The following is a 12,460-nucleotide window of genomic DNA, read 5'->3' as shown; positions in this document are numbered from 1 at the left end:
ATCAGGTAAGTACACAGGTATACAACAACTGCCAGGAACCTAAATTAACAGGCAACCTGTGGCCAGCAGGCCTCCTGTATTTATAGTGGGGAGTGAGGGTCATGTGACGTGGCCTGCGTCACATGACCGACAGACCGACCAGTCGAGCACCGAGTGATCAGCTCGGCACTCAAGGCAGACCTAGGAGCAGGGAGCCTCCCAGCTAGCAAAGGTGCTTAGGAAGGGATAGATAGTGTAGGGAGTTTGTGATTGCAATTTATTAAATTTTAAAACGTTTCAAAGACTAAAAAGTCCTTTTAAGTGCAGCAATTTAATAGTGCAAAGTTGTACTCAAATTTTTTTTTTTTATACTTTCGAAATAGAGACTATTTTGCTATATAGAAGGTGTCTGCAGTGACTTGTGCAGCAATATCTTCTGTGTGTCAGGGGCAGAAATAGGAAGAATATTAGTGAAAATCATATATTTTTTTTCCATAATCAACATTTTTGCTGTCAATGGTGTAATCCGTAAATTGTGTGATCTGTGCTTCAATACATTGTGTGGTTTTCATGCCTAGATATAGGGGGGGGGGGGGAATAAAATAAAGAAAACAATTTTTCTCCCATAATCTAGCCACATTTTTGCTGTCAACGGTGTGATCTGTGCTTAAATATATTGTGTGGTTTCCAGGCCTAGATATAGGGAAAGAAAATTAAATAAAGAAAAAAATAAAATCTTCCAAAATCTATCCACATTTTTGCTGTCAACGGTGTAATCCGTGAATTATGTGATCTGCAGGGAGCCTCCCAGCTAGCAAAGCCACCCTGGGAACGAGGTCAAACACAGATCCTCGCTCCCGAAGCTAAGCAGCAGGTCTGCGGCTGATGGAAGACCGAGTGCGCCTTCAGCACCCCGTTACAGTGCCCCCCCTTTTACAAGGGGCCACTGGACCCAAGACTTCAGGCGATGGCCTTTTAGGGTGTTCTAAATTAAGTTTTCAAACAAGTCTAGGAACATGAACCTCCCTCCCAGATCTCTCCCCCAAGATCTCTCTTCAGGTCCATACCCCTTCCAGTGAATCGGGTACTGCAAGGAATTACGCACCTTCCTGACATCCACTATTTTAGACACCACATACTCGACAGCATCATTAACAAGAACCGGCAGAGGGGAGACTTTCAATGGTACTACCGGTTCAAAATATTTATGGAACACATTATGAATGTGGAATGACTCGGGCAGCTCCAACCTAAATGATACCGGGTTAATCACCTCCAGGATCTTATATGGTCCAATAAAATGAGGAGCAAACTTTTAAGAGTCTACCTTAAAGGGAACCTGTCACAGGGATTTTGTGTATAGAGCTGAGAACATGGGCTGCTAGATGGGCGCTAGCACATCCGCAATATCCAGTCCCCATAGCTCTGTGTGCTTTTATTGTGTAACAAAAAACTATTTGATACATATGCAAATTAACCTGAGATGAGTCCTGTATGTGAGATGAGTCAGAGACAGGACTCATCTCAGGTTAGTTTGCATATGTATCAAATCGTTTTTTTTACACAATAAAAGCACACAGAGCTATGGGGACTGGGTATTGCGGATGTGCTAGTGGCGATCTAGCAACCCATGTCCTCAGCTCTATACACAAAATCCCTCTGACAGGTTCCCTTTAAGAGAGAGATTCTTGGAGGACAACCATACCTTATCCCCAACCTGAAAATTCACCCCGCTTGAAGTCTCCTATTGGCCTTGAGTTTCTGAGAACTTTGAGCCTTTTCTAAGTTTGATTAAACCTGGGCCCAAACTGTGCACAGTTCAAAGGAGAGCCTATCCACCTCATGGTTAGAGGAGGAGACGGATGACCCAGAATGAAAACGGGGATGGAAACCATGGTTACAAAACAAAGGTGAAAACCCAGCAAAATAATTGGCATGGTTATTCAAAGCAAATTCAGCCAATGGAAGAAATTGCACCCATAATTGCTGGTCATCAGCAACATACAACCTCAAGAATTGTTCCACAGACTAATTAAGGCGTTCAGGACTGCCCATTACTCTCAGGATGGTAGGCAGAGGAAAAAGACAATGAAATTTGACATTTTTGACACAAGGCCCTCCAGAATTTGGATACAAACTGCACACCCCTGTCCGAAAAACAATATTTTCCGGGATACCATGCAATCAAACAATTTCTTTCACAAAAATAGACCCCAGGTGTCACAGATGGTGTTGCAGAAAGCTGGAACTTATAAATAAACATCCGACTGGTTTGGTCCCAAACTAAGGAGCATATGGATGAGCCCTAAAACACCCCTAGAGCTCTCCCTGACTGCTATGCCCATGCAAAGGTCTTTATGGTAGACTATTGCATGCCCACGTACCTAATACTATGTGACACCTGAAAACCCTATAATAGTGAGGGGACAAGACCACCGGCTCCCTGCACTTAATACGGACTGAGTCAGGGTCACCTAGAATCAAGCCAGCAAGGAAACACAAATAAAGGAAACAGACATATCTGAGGAATCAGCAGAAGCAGCATCCAGCAGTGAACAACTCATCCAGGAAGAAGTATAAACCGTAAAGTGAGGCAGTATGGGAGGGAATATAAAGGGAGACAATTAGTGTAAATAGATGACAGCTGGGAGAAGGAAAGGAGATGACAAAGTGAAACAAAAACAAAGAACATCATGCAAGAGGTAGAGAAGAACGTCTAACAGATCTTCTCAGAGAACTGGCGGTGACACCAGGGTTTTGGCATTCAGGAGTTTAGACAAAGGAATGAAACAGACCATCTTGCTAAACTTATCGACCACTACCCAAACTACAGTCTTACCCTCCACCGGCAGTTGGTCAGTTATAAAGTCCATCGAGATATGGGACCAGGGTCTACTGGGAATAGGTAGGGGTCGTAGGTTACCAGCAGGGCGAGTCCTAGGTGTCTTGGACATGGCACAAACCTCACAGGCTGACACATAGGACTTGACATCCCTAGTTAGAGTGGGCCACCAATAAGATCTAGAAACCAGATCCTTAGTGCCCTCAACACCCGGATGTCCACAAAAGGCAGAATCGTGACACTCACCCAACAGCTGGAGACAAAATTGTACGGGAACAAACAACTTATCTGTTGGGGTGGATACCGTTGCCAGATGTTGTTCAGACCTAATGCGAGCCGAGATATCCTGGGTTAGAGCTGCTAAGAAGATGTTTGCTGGTATGATGGATTCAGGTAGTACCTCAGTAGGTTGAAAAGCATGGAAGCTCCGAGATAATGCGTCCGCCTTCACATTTTTACTTCCCGGCCTGAACGTAATGGAAAAATCAAAACGAGTAAAAAACAGAGCCCATCTGGCTTGACGGGGATTCAACCTCTTAGCAGACTTGAGAAACATAAGGTTTTTATGGTCAGTGACAACAGTTACACAATGCCTTGCCCCCTCCAGAAAATGCCTCCACTCCTCAAATGCCCATTTAATGGCCAGCAGCTCTGTATTCCCTATGTCGTAGTTTCTCTCCGTGGGAGAGAATTTCGTGGAGAAGAAGGCACATGGTCTCAGGTTAGTGAGGCTAGCAGGACCTTGTGAAAGGACTGCTCCTGCGCCGTCCTCGGACGCATCCACTTCCACAATAAAAAGTCTCTCCTGATCAGGCTGGATCAGAATAGGAGCGCTACTGAATGCCTTTTTTAATTTTTCAAATGAAGAAATGGCCTCAGTAGACCAATTCTCCAAATCCGACCATTTCTTAGTAAGGCCGGTCAACGGTTTATATAGAGCAATTTAGAGCAATTTAGCTAATATAGTGCTATAATCTTCTTTGTCTAAAAGTTGAAAAATTCGTAATAAAAATTCGAATCCGAAAATCAGAATTACGAAAATTCTCATATTACACAATCATTACCTTGCCGATTTTTTCAAGAAAAAAAAATCGTGCATTTTCGAATATGACCCCTGCCGCTCATCACTACTCCTAAAGTCAAGTATATTGCAGCCTTCTTATTGGCCCACAAGCTAGAAGCAGGAAGGGATCATGTGTACTGATTAAAAATAAAAAAATAAAAAAATTCTGAAAAAAAATCTGAAAAAAATCGGGAAAAAATCGGAAAAAATTGAATATTCGAAATTACGAATATATATATAACTATATTCAAAATATTCGCAAATTTTCAAAGTACCTATATTCGCGATAAAAATGCGAAATTCGAATATTCTTGATCAACACTAATTCTATAGTAGGGTTATGTAGTCGGAGCCAAGGCAACCCTAGTACCAGCTCAGCCGGTAGGTTCTCCAGGACTAAAAGGGAACATCTCTCTGAGTGGCACACACCTACAGTTAGAGAAATCTCTGAGGTACATGAGCTCACCGTACCACCAATAAGAGGAGTAGCATCAATAGCCATGACATGGATAGGAGTTGGTAAAGCAAACATTGGAATACCCAATCTTAAAGCGTACTCAGAGTCTATAATGCAGGCTGCTGAGCCAGAATCAATAAAGGCCTTACCCGGCCATTTATCTACCCCCAGAGAAATCGTAAAGGGTACCAAAAGCTTAAATTTAGAAAAATCAGGGTGTACCTGGTGTTTAGGTTGCCTTGCCTTAGGAGACTTGACAGAGAGGACCTTCTTAGGACAATGGTTGATCCAATGGTCAGGATCTCCACAGTAAAAGCATTCTCCACGTCTGCGGCAAAGATTCCCTCGGGTCATGCCAACCTGCATGCGTTCCTCGGTGGAGACCTCAGCATTGTCTCTGGGATAAGCCTCTGGCTGGACCACCATTTGGGAAGAGAACTGTTGTTCCTGTCGTCTCTCTCTAACCCGTCGGTCAAGTCGGACAACAAGGGTCATCATCTCCTCTAAAGTCTCTGGAATTTGATAACTGACCAGAAGATCCTTTAACCCCTTAAGGACACAGGACGTACCGGTACGCCCTATTTCCCGAGTCCTTAAGGACACAGGACATACCGGTACGTCCTAACTTATAATAGGCATTCCGGCGCCCCAGGGGTTAATCTGAACAGGATGCCGGCTGAAATCATTCAGCCGGCATCCTGTCATAACGCGAGGGGGGGTCACGTGACCCCCCCGTGTCGGTGATCGCAGCAAACCGCAGGTCAATTCAGACCTGCGGTTTGCTGCGCTTCTTGCAGTTTCTGATCCCCGCGGTCCTCAGAAACTTTAGAGTGCCTAAAATCAAGATTATGCACCCCCTCTGCACGATTTGATGCCATCGGGTGGTGCAGGGGGGGTGGTGCAGGGGGGGTGTCGCAGGCGGTGGGGGTGTGATCCCCCGCCCACCTCCCCTTGAAAATTCGTTGGCTTCTAGTGGGTTATAACAGGGTGCCAGCACATTGCTGACACCCTGGTATAAACGGCTGACATCTGTGCAGATGTCAGCCGTTTAACCTTTTCCATACCGCGGTCCGTACGGACCGCGGTGTGGAAAAGGTTAACTGTCAGGGTCAAGGGGCTCCCTCCCTCTCTCATCGGGGGGCTGCTGTGCCTTTGCAGCCCCCCGATGGAGAGGGAGAGAGCCCCCCGACAGCCCCGCGCAGCCCCGTACTCACCCTTCCCCGTCTGCGAAGTTGTGGCAGACGGGGAAGGTTCCCATGGCAACAGGACGCCTGCTCAGGCGTCCTGCTGTCCATGGTGCTGAACAGATCTATGCTAAAAGCATAGATCTGTTCAGTGTAAGTAAAATACAGTACAGAACCCTATATAGGGTTCTGTACTGTATTATACAGACATCAGACCCACTGGATCTTCAAGAACCAAGTGGGTCTGGGTCAAAAAAATGTAAAAAAAAGTGAAAAAAGTTAAGATAAAAAAAACATTTATCACTGAATAAAAATTAAAAAGATAAAATACACATATTAGGTATCGCCGCGTCCGTAACGACCTGATCTATAAAACGGTCATGTTACTTTCCCTGCACGGTGAAGGCCATAAAAAAAAAAAAAAAAAACTATGAGAAAATTGAAATTTTGCCCACCTTACTTCCCAAAAAAGGTAATAAAAGTGATCAAAAAAGTTGCATGTACGCCAAAATAGTACCAATCAAACCGTCATCTCATCCCGCAAAAAATTAAACCCTACTCAAGATAATCGCCTAAAAACTGAATAAACTATGGCTCTTAGACTATGGAAACACTAAAACATGATTTTTTTTTGTTTCAAAAATGAAATCATTGTGTAAAACTTACATAAATAAAAATAAAGTATACATATTAGGTATCGCCGCGTCCGTATTGACCGGCTCTATAAAAATATCACATGATCTAACCCCTTAGGTGACCACCGTAAAAAAAAAAAAGTGTAAAAAAAGCAATTTTTTGCCATCTTAAGTCACAAAAAGTGTAATAGCAAGCGATAAAAAAGTCATATGCACCCCAAAATAGTGCCAATCAAACCGCCATCTCATCCCACAAAAAATTAGACCCGACTCAAGATAATCGCCCAAAAACTGAAAAAAACTATGGCTCTTAGACTATGGAGACACTAAAACATTTTTGGGGTTTTAAAAATTAATTTATTGTATAAAACTTACATAAATAAAAAAAATTGTATACATATTAGGTATCGCCGCGTCCGTGACAACCTGCTCTATAAAATTCCCACATGCTCTAACCTGTCAGATGAATGTTGTAAATAACAAAAAATAAAAAACGTGCCAAAAAAGCTATTTCTTGTTACCTTGCCGCACAAAAAGTGTAATATAGAGCAACCAAAAATCATATGTACCCTAAACTAGTACCAACAATACTGCCACCCTATTCCGTACTTTCTAAAATGGGGTACATTTTTTGGAGTTTCTACTCTATAGGTGCATCAGGGGGGCTTCAAATGGGACATGGTGTCAAAGAAACAGTCCAGCAAAATCTACCTTCCAAAAACCATATGGCGTTCCTTTCCTTCTGCGCCCTGCCGTGTGCCCGTACAGCAGTTTACGACCACATATGGGGTGTTTCTGTAAACTACAGAATCAGGGCCATAAATAATGAGTTTTGTTTGGCTGTTAACCCTTGCTTTGTAACTGGTAAAAAAATATTAAAATGGAAAATCTGCCCAAAAAGTGAAATTTTGAAATTGTATCTCTATTTTCCATTAAATCTTGTGCAACACCTAATGGGTTAACAAAGTTTGTAAAATCAGTTTTGAATACCTTGAGGGGTGTAGTTTCTTAGATGGGGTCACTTTTATGGAGTTTCTACTCTAGGGGTGCATCAGGGGGCTTCAAATGGGACATGGTGTCAAAAAAAACAGTCCAGCAAAATCTGGCTTCCATAAACCATACGACACACCTTTCACTCTACGCCCGCTGTGTGGCCGTACAGTAGTTTACGGCCACATATGGGGTGTTTCTGTAAACGGCAGAGTCAGGGCAATAAAGATACAGTCTTGTTTGGCTGTTAACCCTTGCTTTGTTAGTGGAAAAAATGGGTTAAAATAGAAAATTAGGCAAAAAAATGAAATTCTCAAATTTCATCCCCATTTGCCATTAACTCTTGTGCAGCACCTAAAGGGTTAACAAAGTTTGTAAAATCAGTTTCAAATACCTTGAGGGGTGTAGTTTATAGAATGGGGTCATTTTTGGGTGGTTTCTATTATGTAAGCCTCGCAAATTGACTTCAGACCTGTAGTGGTCCCTAAAAATTGGGTTTTTGTAAATTTCTGAAAAATTTCAAGATTTGCTTCTAAACTTCTAAGCCTTGTAACATCCCCAAAAAATAAAATATAATTCCCAAAATAATTCAAACATGAAGTAGACATATGGGGAATGTTAAGTCATCCAAATTTTTGGGGGTATTACTATGTATTACAGTAGTAGAGAAACTGAAACTTTGAAATTTGCAAATTTTTCAAAATTTTTGGTAAATTAGGTATTTTATTATGCAGAAAAAATATATTTTTTACTTCATTTTACCAGTGTCATGAAGTACAATATGTGACGAAAAAAACTATCTCAGAATGGCCTGGATAAGTCAAAGTGTTTTAAAGTTAACAGCACTTAAAGTGACACTGGTCAGATTTGCAAAAAATGGCCTGGTCCTTAAGGTGAAATAAGGCTGTGTCCCTAAGGGGTTAAATTATCAGACAGACCTGACCTGAACTGACTCTTCAGGGCTGGTTCTTTCTATCCTGAGGGGACACACCACCTTCTGAATTGGGTGCAATAATCCTCCGCAGGTAGATTGCCTTGAACCAGTGCTTTTAGAGCCGTCTCGGCTACTAGAGCCCTGTCTGGTTCATCATAGAGGGTACCCAAGGCCTGAAAGAACCCCTCCACAGAAGTTAAACAACTGGCGCCAGCAGGTAAAGAGAACACCTAGTCCTGGGGATCACCCTGTAGTCGGAAAAGATAATGCCTACGTGTTACAAACGGAAGTAAAGTCTGCAACTCTCCTTAAAAGAGAGAAACTTCTTCCAGTCTCCAGAAAAGGGTTCTGGGAGCTTAATCTGGGGCTCAAAATGCAGACTGGAGGCCTGAAGAGTGGAAGAACCTTGCCCTAACTCAAAAGAACAGAGTTTTTCTCCTAGCTCCTGCACCATCTGCGTCAGATTAGAGACATGGTCCGTTGGCAGAGGCGTGATGACGTGAATGACGCGTCTCGCTCTCCCCCCTCGTTAGCCTCCTCCCTCCATGCTCCAGCCGAACAGCTGATGCCCTGAATGCTGCAACGCCGTGGCTTACCTCCCTTGGTGTGGATCTCTGCTGGCTTGGTTGTCGGCCGCTCTGCTTGTTGCAGGCTGGTGCCGCTGCTGGCGTGCACCCTTCTTGTCCGTGGTCTTGGGTGGCCCTGGGGGTCCCCTGTTTCTCTCCTTCGGTTGTCTCCGGTTCCCTGCCCTGGTGCGCGGTGCCTGCCCGACGCTTGCCTGGAATCAGCTGTTCCCCAGCTTGTTCGTTATCTGCCCTCTGCTGGTGATCGGTGGGACTTCATGCTTGTCTGCTGCTTTTTCTCCATTGACCTGGATCTTCACTTCTCAACTAGAGGCGGGCACCTGGATGGCTACATTTGGACTATCTGGACTATTCGCTATCTGCGCGACCAGTGAGGATCCCACGTCCCCTTTTTTTTTCTGCCGGCCCTGGAACTCCTGCTCGGTTTGTGGCATACACTGGGATTGCGGGTGCTCTGGACACGTGAGAATATTGCTATTTGTGACTTTATTTTTGTTATTCCGTTAATTTCCCTGCTACATCGGAGCGAAATCTTTTGGTCTTGCCCCTTCCCCCTTGTGGTGTTTGGAGAGGAGGGGATAGAGGGGTGAAAGAAGAAAAGAGGGGGGGGGGAGGGGAAAAAGAGATAAGGAAAAGGGGAGAGAAGGACGGGGAAGGAGAAAGGGAAGAAAATGGCCCCAAAGCGACGGTCAGTGGATTCCTCTGTAACAAAGATGGGGTCTAAGACTCCAGAGAATAAGATTGATAAGTTTTTGAAACTACCCTTCCCAAATGAAAAGAATTCAGTTAAAACGAAACTCTCAGCCAATTTGAAGAAATCTGCTAAAACTCCCCAAACTGATGAATTATCCGATGATGGATCAGTAGAGGCAGGTCAGGAGGCAGGAGAGGAAAATCTCTCTGCACAAATGCAAGCTTCACAAACGCGAGCTGAATATGACCCTCCAGTTTTGAATAAAATCTTGTGCGCCGTGGAAAATAATGTCACTCTAATGCAAGGGATGTCCATTCAATTGGGTTCAGTGCAGAGTGACATTGCCCTAATAAGAGAAGATTTAGTAAAGATCTGGGATCGACTCCATAATGTTGAAAAAACAGTTGACTCTTTGCAAACCGATATAGATATCTTAAAATCTAAAACCTTGCTTCTCGCCTCAGAAAATCAATTACTACAAAATAAGCTGGAGGACCTGGAAAACAGGGCAAGGCGAAATAACGTTCGCATAATTGGTTTTCCAGAAGGAGTTGAAGGCCGACATCTAGAGGAACAACTTAAAGATGTGGTTTTGAATAATCTTGGTAGTGATTATTTTTCCTCTATGTTTCAAATAGAAAGAGCCCATCGGATCCCAGGAGGGTAACCTATTCCAGGGAGGCCGCCGCGCGCAATTTTGCTGAAACTATTATTGTCCGCCGACAGAGACATGATATTGAGAAGAGCAAGAGAATGTACACCTATTGAATATCAGGGCACCAAACTGCTCTTTTTTCCTGATTTTGCTCGGCAGACCCAGGAAAAAAGAAGAAACTTTATAGAGATAAAGAAATGCCTGGCGTCTAAAGACATCAAATACTCTCTACAGTATCCAGCGAAACTAAGAGTGATTCACAACGGGACTTCTCAATTTTTTGAAAAACCACAACAAGTGTTAGATTGGATGGCGCAAATGGGCATATGAAATTGCGTTACATTATCATGGAGGGGAGGTGGGGCTAGGGTAGGGGAGAACGGCCGGAGGTTAGAGGTTTGCTGACTCGGGCGGATCAATGGAGAGGAGGGGATGCGGGAGGGGGGAACCCACCTTGCAGGTATGGGGTTGTTGTTGTTTTTTTTTTGTCCCGTGTCTTTTCCCCTTGCAGTGAAGGATGTCCACTAGAATTGTAACTTGGAATGTCAGAGGGCTTGGGGAAAGGGTCAAAAGGCAAGCTATTATGGATGCATTAAAAAGATATCTCCCAGCAATTATCTGCATAGTAGAAACTCATCTTACTAAAGAAACCGTGTCCCGTCTGACAACGGGATGGTACTCTCAATCCTATCATTCTACTTTTAGCAGTTCCTCTAGGGGCGTCTCAGTTCTGATTCATAATTCTGTGGACTTTATCCTCATAGAATCCTATATAGATGATCAGGGTAGATTCATCTTTCTGCATGGTAAGCTGCATGGTCACAGCTATATCCTCGCTTTCTTTTATATTCCTCCGCTTTTTTCAATGTACCCACTGATCCAGCTAATACTTTTCTCTGAAAGGAGACCAGAATGTCGGCTAATTTTGATGGGGGACTTTAATGCGGTCATGGACCCCAATATAGATTTACATTAGATGCAGAACGGGGGAGGAATCTATGTAATTCCCCGTTGCCACAGTTCTGCTTGGAGGTTGGAGTGGTGGATATATGGGAATATCTTGGCGGAGGAAAGAGAGTATACTCTTGCGTTAGCAGGGGTGGTAGAGCAATGTTTAGGATTGATTTAGCATTCACCAATGAGAGCAACTTGAGTAATATCAGGAAGATACGATATGGGGTAAGAACAATTTCGGACCACTCACCCATACTGGTTGAGGTTTGCATTGGGGAGAATAAGGATACCAGGGGGCTAGGATTTAAGTTGAATCCATATTGGCTCACTATTATGGATAACCTTCAGTCCATTAAATCATTGATATCCTCCTTTTGGGAGGTGAATCTCTCCTCTGCTAACATCAATATAGTATGGGATGCTCTGAAAGCATATCTGAGGGGGGTTTTTATAAGTGAGATTGCTGCAGCAAAGAGAACGTTTAAGAAAAAAGAGGAGGAACTGGCCAAGACTGCTGCACTTACAACTGAGCGATTTACCAGTCAACCTACTGAGCATAACAGGGAGGAGACAGCTGTTCTTTGGAGAAATATATAATAGAGAAAGCAAACCATAGAGTATTTTTTAAGGGCTTAAAATATCTTTCGGAGGCTGGACGCCCTGGTAAGCTCTTAGCCAGGATAATCACACAACAAGACAAGAAAAATCAATCTATTGTCTCGATTCGTAACACAGTGGGGGAAATTATAACAGACCCAGAAGGAATTAGGGAAACTTTTTTACAATACTTTACTGGCTCTTCTGGCTTGTCATCCGATCTGGCGACGCGGTTCTTGGAGAGGATTCCACTCTCTACTTTAAATGAAGCTCAAATAGAATATCTGGAAGAGGAGTTATCTCTTTCGGAGCTCCAGGAGGCCTTGGGATCTGTCTCGGGGAACTCGTCGCCAGGGATGGATGGCCTTCCATACGAGGTTTACCGTAAGTATAGTGATGTGATTCTTCCTCAGCTACTAGAGGTTTTTTCCCAAGCAATACAGGGAGGGGGCTTACCATGCTCTATGATGGAGGCTCTTATTGTCCTAATCCCTAAAAAGGATAAAGACCCGATAGAAATGAGTTCCTATAGACCAATCTCTTTATTAAACACTGACGCTAAGTTACTATCAAAAGTTTTGGCTAGGAGGCTCTCGCGGGTCATATCCACCATCATCCACCCAGACCAAAATGGCTTTATGCCAAAAAGGGGCACCCATCATAATTTGCATAGGCTATTTATGAATATTCAGTCCCTGGGGTGTGGTACCCGCTCCATCCTGTTGTTGGATGCTACCAAAGCCTTCGACAGGGTGGAGTGGATTTTTCTCTGGGAGGTGATGAAAAAAATGGGCTTTGGCCCTAGATTTATGGCGATGGTTCAGTTATTATATAGCTCTCCAGTTGCCAGGATCAGGATTAATGATACGCTCACAGAGAGTTTTATCCTAGG

This window comes from Bufo gargarizans, unplaced genomic scaffold, assembly GCF_014858855.1.
Source record: "Bufo gargarizans isolate SCDJY-AF-19 unplaced genomic scaffold, ASM1485885v1 original_scaffold_901_pilon, whole genome shotgun sequence".
In the NCBI taxonomy this organism is placed as follows: Eukaryota; Metazoa; Chordata; class Amphibia; order Anura; family Bufonidae; genus Bufo; species Bufo gargarizans.
The sequence above is the reverse complement of the archived record's forward strand: the minus strand, read 5'-3'. Positions refer to the sequence as shown.